Below are 7,499 nucleotides of genomic sequence, written 5' to 3' on the forward strand. Positions count from 1 at the left end.
GCTACATGTGAACACAAGTGTTACCTGATTTCAAATAGCAGAGTTCTGATTTTGTTTTGGTTGACTATAAGTGACTTAAGGTAGTTATTTACTTGGAAATAAAAGCCAGGTCTTTATCAAGGTTTTCATCTGTTCTGTTTGTTTGTTTTGTGTGATTACATACAGTAAACAACAGCCACAATTGTTTTTCATACAGAAGTGATAGCACTTGCTTAGAGAAATATGACTTACACTCATTTTGGTGATACTTCATGTGTTTGATAAGATCAAATACTTTCTTAATTCCTAAAAGAAGGAAAGGTGCCAAACTATCAAGGCAGTGTGCCAGCCAAATGACAGTGATAAATGAGTAATATACTGTTATTTTCCCCCAACTACTGTTATTCTAGAAAAACGTCTATGTAAACCTGTTCTCCAAAACTTAACCTCAGTTCTGTTCAGTCGTTCAGTCATGTCCACCTCTTTGTGACCCTATGGACTGAAGCACATCAGGCTTTCCTGTCCATCACCAACTCCCAGAGCTTGCTCAAACCCATGTTCATTGAGTCAGTGATGCCATCCAACCATCTCATCCTCTGTCGTCCCCTTCTCCTCCCACCTTCAATCTTTCCAAGCATCAGGGTCTTTTCTAATGAGTCAGTTCTTCACAACAGGTGACCAAACCTAGTAGCTACTAATCTAAAGAACAACCCAAAAATGTCATCTCATACAAAAAAGGAAAGAAAGTTAAAAGGTCAGTAATACCACACCTGAGCTTCCCAGGTGGCACGGTGTAAAGAATCTGCCTGCTAAGGCAAGGAGATGCAAGAGACACAGGTTTGATCTCTGGGTCAGGAAGATCCCCTGGAATTGGAATTGGTAAACTCACTTCAGTACTCTTGCCTGAAAAATTCCATGGACAGAGGCATCTGGTTGGCTACAGTCCATAGGGTCGCAAAGAGTTCGACATGACTGAGCGACTGAGCAAAAAATATCACGACCAATTAAGCCTCAGGTCCACATAAGAAATATATTATGGCATTCTCGGTTTAACAGGCAGGAAGAGAGTTAATGCATGATATTAAGAGAAATTTGTTTTAATTGAAAATATTAAAATTGTAATTATACTTTAGCTGTGCTTTAACTCTAGTACTTAAAATCTTTGTCTAAATATGCATGATATTTACAGACAAATGAAAGATGCATGATGCTTGTTTTGAATTATAAACTGTTAATTTAACTATGGTAAAACTAATAAATAAGTATTATAATTTGAGATAACTCTACCAACATAAAAAGGAATAGAATAATATGACAAAGGAATGGAATGTCTTATTGCTAAGCTCCATTCTTAAAATTCTAACCTTCTATACTGTGACAAGCAGGGAAGACTCTCATATCCTAGTAAATAGGACTACTTTTTCTTTTTAATCAAGAGATTAAAAAATTGTTACTTTGGTCAGTTTGATATGAAAAAGTAAAGAAAATCATTGGACTGGGAATAAAATAACTGGCTTTTCTATTATGTGATTGTATAATCTTAAGAAATCATTTTGCCTCTGTGGACTTTCTGCATCCACCAGTAGTGAGTAATGATTAAGACTGCTTATTCTTGGAAAGATTTGCCGAAGTGAAAATTGCAGTCCACCATGTATGTGCACTGCATATACATGAGAGTGAAACATGCACATGTGCACTGCGCATACATGAGAGTGAAAACGTTAGCTTAAAGCTCAACATTCAGAGAACCAAGATCATGGCATCTGGTCCCATCATTTCATGGCAAATAGATGGGGAAACAGTAGAAACAGTGTCAGACTTTATTTTGGGGGGCTCCAAAATCACTGCAGATGGTGATTGCAGCAATGAAATTAAAAGACACGTACTCCTTGGAAGAAAAGTTCTGACCAACCTAGATAGCATATTCAAAAGCAGAGACATTACTTTGCCAACAAATGTTCGTCTAGTCAAGGCTATGGTTTTTCCTGTGGTCATGTATGGATGTGAGAGCTGGACTGTGAAGAAAGCTGAGCGCTGAAGAATTGATGCTTTTGAACTGTGGTGTTGGAGAAGACTCTTGAGAGTACCTTGGACTGCAAGGAGATCCAACCAGTCCATCCTAAAGGAGATCAACCCTGGGTGTTCTTTGGAAGGAGTGATGCTAAAGCTGAAACTCCAGTACTCTGGCCACCTCATGTGAAGAGTTGACTCATTAGAAAAGACTCTGATGCTGGGAGGGATTGGGGGCAGGAGGAGAAGGGAATGACAGAGGATGAGATGGCTGGATGGCATCACTGACTAGATGGATGTGAGTCTGAGTGAACTCCGGGAATTGGTGATGGACAGGGAGGCCTGGCGTGCTGCGATTCATGGGGTCACAAAGAGTCGGACGCGACAGAGCTACTGAACTGAACTGAAGTGAACTGATGTATGTGCATTATTGGGCAAGATTTGTAATGTCTCTCTTTCCTCAGTTTCACAATGCAGACCACAGTATCAGTTCATTTGATTGTTGTGAAGATTAAAGGAGTAAATATATTTAAACCATTTAGAATAGTGCTCAACTCATTGTAAATTCTTAATAAATACTGGCTTTATTATGCTCTGGTGCTGTCATGAATTAATTGCATTTTAAATTTTAATTTTGATTGACATATTACATTTATTCAAGATCTGAACATAATATAAGAACAATAGCTTTTTAGATTCAGCCCACTTGTTCATGTGAAATTCTGTATTGATGAGTTTTGCCAAAGTGGAAGGAAGAGAATGGGCCATTTATGGTATAACTCATTTGGCTCAATTCAGATGAAGGCAGTCAAGCATGCAAGGCTGTCAACACTCTTCCTTCCTTCTGACTTATCTGGTATCCATTTGCAAGACTGGCCCAGAAGCAGAAATTAGGTAAGGAGTTGAAAGAAGGGAGGTTCTTGTGGTATTCAAAGCAAAGAGGAAAAGGAGATTACCTATGGTGTTATTGATATAGTATCTGTTTTACTCTCAGATTTAGTGATTGAATTCTCTAAAAGGATTTCAGATAAAAGCAGCTTTAGAGATGGCTTTTTAGAGATTGGAGACATATGTGGCAGATGGTCATGTGTAAGCTTCAGTTGGGGTTGTATAATATTGTCCTTATCACAATAAGGAACTCTTTAAGGCTCCTGAAATACAACAGAGAACTTAAAAAAAAAATTAATTGTAGTAAAATATACATAACATAAAATTAGCCATATTAACCATTTTTAAGTATGCAGTTGAGAGGTGTGAATTTACATTCAAGTGATTGTGAAATCTCCATAATTATTTTCATTCTGCAAAACTGAGACTCTAAACCCATTATACAACTCCTCATTCATTTCTCTTCTCAGTCTCTGGCAACCGCCCTTCTATATTCTGTCCTTATGAATTTGACTACTTGTAGATATCTCATACAAGTGGAATCATACAATATTTGATTTTTTGTGACTGGCTTATTTCACTTAGCATAATGTCATCAAAGTTCCTCTATGATGTAATATATGTCAGAATTTCCTTCCTTTTTAAGGTCAAATAACATTCCATTGTGTGTATATACCACAGTTTGCTTATCAGTTAACCTATTGATGAACACTTGCATTGCTTTTACTCTTTGATTATTGTGTATAATGCTACTATAAGCAGGACTGGTCAAATATCTCTTAGAGACTCTGCCTTAATTCTTTAAAGTATATATTTAGAAGTGAATTTTTTGGATCATATAGTAATTCTGCATTTAATTTTTTTAGGAACCTCCATAATTACTTTTATAGTAGCTGCACTGCATTTTGCATTCCTGCCAACTGTACAAAAGTTGCAATTTCTACACATTCTTGCTAACATTTGTCATTTATTTATATTTTGCAATAGCCATTCCACTGAACATGAGCACAACAGGAATTTAAAATTTCTTTTCCTCTAGATTATAAACTCCTCAAGGCAAGTATCATAAGTGTCTTGTTTACTGCTCTATCCCAAGTGCTTCACCGTGTCCAGAGCTCAGTACAGATTCAATAAACGTGTATGAAATGTAAATAGTTAAGGAACACAGCATAGCTGGGGCACATTGTGTGTTCCGCAACTCTATGATACACCAGAGAGAAACATCTCAGGCAAGGTGACTTCCCAACATGCTCAAGAAGCAGATCAGAGGTGACCTCCCTCTCTGGAGAGATTTGAGGGCAACAAATATCAGCAAGGCAGCTGCTGAGGAGAAATACATGTAGGTAGAAATTTCTGTAGGAATACAGGTATTACATGAACACTTTTGAGATGCCCTGTGGGATTTTCTGGAATTTATTAAAGAATATGTTAGACTTAGGAAAGTAAAACTGGAGGAGAGTAGAAATGCTGACTTTTTACAATTAGGGTAAGTCCGCAGAATTCAGATATTACAATTTAAGTGACTACGATTGGATTTTAATTTGAAACAGCTATACTGAGCTTGCCAATGCAGGAGACGTAAGAGACTCGGGTTCAGTCCCTGAATGGAGAGGATACCCTGGAGAAGGAAATGGCAACCCGCTCCAGTATTTTTGTCTGGAGAATCCCATGGACGGAGGAATCTGGCAGGCTACGGTCCACATGGGCTTCCCAGGTGACTCAGTTGTAAAGAACACGCCTGCCAGTGCAGGAGACACAGGATACATGGGTTTGATCTCTAGATGGGGAAGTTTCCCTGGAAGAGGAAATGGCAGCCCACTCAATATTCTTGCCTGAAAAATCCCTTGTAGGAGCTTGGAGGACTACAGTCCATGGGGTTGCAAGAGTCTGACACAACTGAGTGACTAAACACACATAGGACACATACTGAACCTAAACTGAGCTAAATTTTCTCTATTATGTGTTAATATTTCTGAGTGACTGGCTCATTAAGTTTTTACATTACAAACAAACTGATATTGATCCTGTTTCAGGCCTTACTAACAATGAAAATGAAAGTGAAAGTTAGTTGCTCAGTCAAGTCCAATCCTTTGGGATCCCTTGGACTGTAGCCTGCCAGGATCTTCTGTCCATGAAATTCTCCAGGCAAGAATACTGGAATGGGTTGCCACTTCCTTCTCAAGGGGATCATCCCTACCCAGGGATCGAACCTGGGTCTCCTGCATTGCAAGCAGATTCTTTACCAACTGAGCCACTAGGGAAGCCCATTACTAATGATACTTATTAGTAAAGAATTGATAATGGACAATACCAGTTAGTTTTAGTTCATTGGCGTCAAAATGAACTTGGTCTAATGACTCCCATTGGATGATACTTCTTTCTGTAAAAAAAAAGTTTCCTTAAAACATAGATGATTATGAATTCTAGGTGACAGTTGAGAGGTCATGGAACAAGGTACATTAGTCATACTATGTTGTGGCCCTTGCATTAGTGTATGAAACAGCTTGAAGTTAGAGCTAATTGAATTAAAAACACAGGAAGAATATGCTAATTTGCAGTAGAAATAGGATCAACAATAACAGATGATCCAGAGAAAGCTGAGAAAGACAATTAGATGTGTTTGGAGATTAAGATGTAAATGGAGAAGAGATGTCCCATGTTTTCAGAGAGAGCAGGAGAGTAGCTTGTCTCTAGAGCTGTCTCACTTTGTTTATAGGCTTTCTGTTCCAGTTCGGTCTACTGGCATTATTATTTTGTAATATTTATTTTTTAATTTGCTGGTTCAAGTCTTCATTGTGTTACACAGGATCTTTCATTGAGGCTCACTGGACTTTCTAGTTGTGGAGCACAGGCTCCAGAGTGCGTGGGCTTAGTAACTGGCACATGGGCTTAGTTGCTCTGCAGAAAGTGGGATCTTAGTTCCTTAAGCAGGGATTGAACCCATGCCCCCTGCAATTGCAATGCATCTTCTTAACCACTGGACCACTAGGAAAGTCCCTACAGGCATTATTAAAATCATCCAACTTTTTCTTGCAGTTACTTGAGTTACCATCCTTCAAAATCAGTCTGAGCATTATGTCCTTTGGTTAAAACTGACCCCAAACCTACTTTTATGTGCTGAGAGCAGTTTCATTCTCCACCATGCTTTCATTTGTAAATTGGTTAAATATAATAGAGGATCAGACAGTAAAGTTTTGCACATCATGTTATTATTTACTCTCATAAGTCACCCATTTTTGCTATGGAAGCTTAGTACCAGAACTAAGTACAATCACCATTTATTGAATGCATTTTATTCAGTAGGTATGGAGCTAGGTATCTCAAATAAGTATGACATAGGTAATAATATCATATTTTATATAAGGAGAAGTTAAAGCCCAGAATGTTTAAGGATTGTTTCAGAGGTCACATTCAGGTCTTCTCGACTCCAAAGTCTTTAAAACATTAGAATGAGAGACAATGATACCAGCTTCTATGTTAAAAAGGCCAAATTTTCCCAAAGAAAAATGCTGTGTTCAGTCCTCAAACATCCGTAATACGTGAAGTGCTAATGATAGGCATGCACAGCACCACAACATATTTGGGAAAACTGATTAAAGTAGAACAAGACTTTAATAAGTTTCCAAGACAATATCCTCTGAAGGACCCCCATAAACCCTGTGGGCAAGTCCTTTATGTGTTTATGTGTTAACTGCTCAGTCATGTCCAACTCTTTGAGACCCCGTAGACTATAGCCCACCAAGTTCCTCTGTCACTGAACTTCTCCAGGTAAGAATACTGGAGTAGGTAGCCATTCTCTTCTTCAGAATATTTTCCCAACACAGGGATCAAACCCTGGTCTCCTACATTGCAGGTAGACTCTTTATCATCTGAGCCACCAGGGAAGCTCTCAATTACTTTATCTGCCTCTATTAAAAGCCATCTCTTCTCAGGGTTATCCAATGAATAAAATAAGTCATGATTTCAGTTACTTTCCTCGATCTGATTACAGTTCCACAAAAATAAGGTATGTTGCACAAATATAAACCAGTACATTTTGCTGTAATATTTCCTAGAAAAGTTGTTTTACTTTAAATATAATTGCAAGATTTCTGGCTCTCACCCTTATTCTCTTAACCCATCTCTGTTTTTCATAAGAGTCTTTACTGAAATCATTTAGAAACTGCAACCAGGATGGTCTTTTGAAAAACATTAACTGAAATAAAATCATACCTTTGCTTAAAACTCTTTGATGGCTATTTATTTCACTCAAACTAACCTGGAAAAATTTCCAACATGTCCTAATAACGTCAGAGAGATCTTGGCTTGCTTTCCCTTCTATTTGCTTGTTCTTTTAAGCCTGCAAGTCTCAAGATTTCCCTGTGCCTGGAGCACTAGTTTCAGTTATTTTTATTTAAACTCAGATTTCCTTGTGATTTTTTCACGTTTTCCCAACTTTGGGGAAAAATTATCTCAGGTGGACGATACAATACTTTGTCTTTTTTCCCAAGTGAATTAGAAAGTACAAAAATTTCATTTGTGTTAAGATATGTGCTCTCTGTGTTCTTGCCACTTCTCTCTCACCGGCACTTCCTAGGTTTCCTCCAGTGTTTCTTGGAATCAGTGGCTCTGACTTCTGAGTC

The 7,499-nt window shown here is 38.1% G+C and overlaps 1 non-coding gene across 1 annotated transcript; it reads right to left on the minus strand.

The window, feature by feature from the left end:
* Nucleotides 5,067–5,138, minus strand: TRNAC-GCA. Its single transcript has one exon. It is a non-coding gene; the product is annotated as a tRNA-Cys (tRNA).

The sequence above is a fragment of the Capra hircus genome, chromosome 6 (assembly GCF_001704415.2).
Source record: "Capra hircus breed San Clemente chromosome 6, ASM170441v1, whole genome shotgun sequence".
Lineage (NCBI taxonomy): Eukaryota > Metazoa > Chordata > Mammalia > Artiodactyla > Bovidae > Capra > Capra hircus.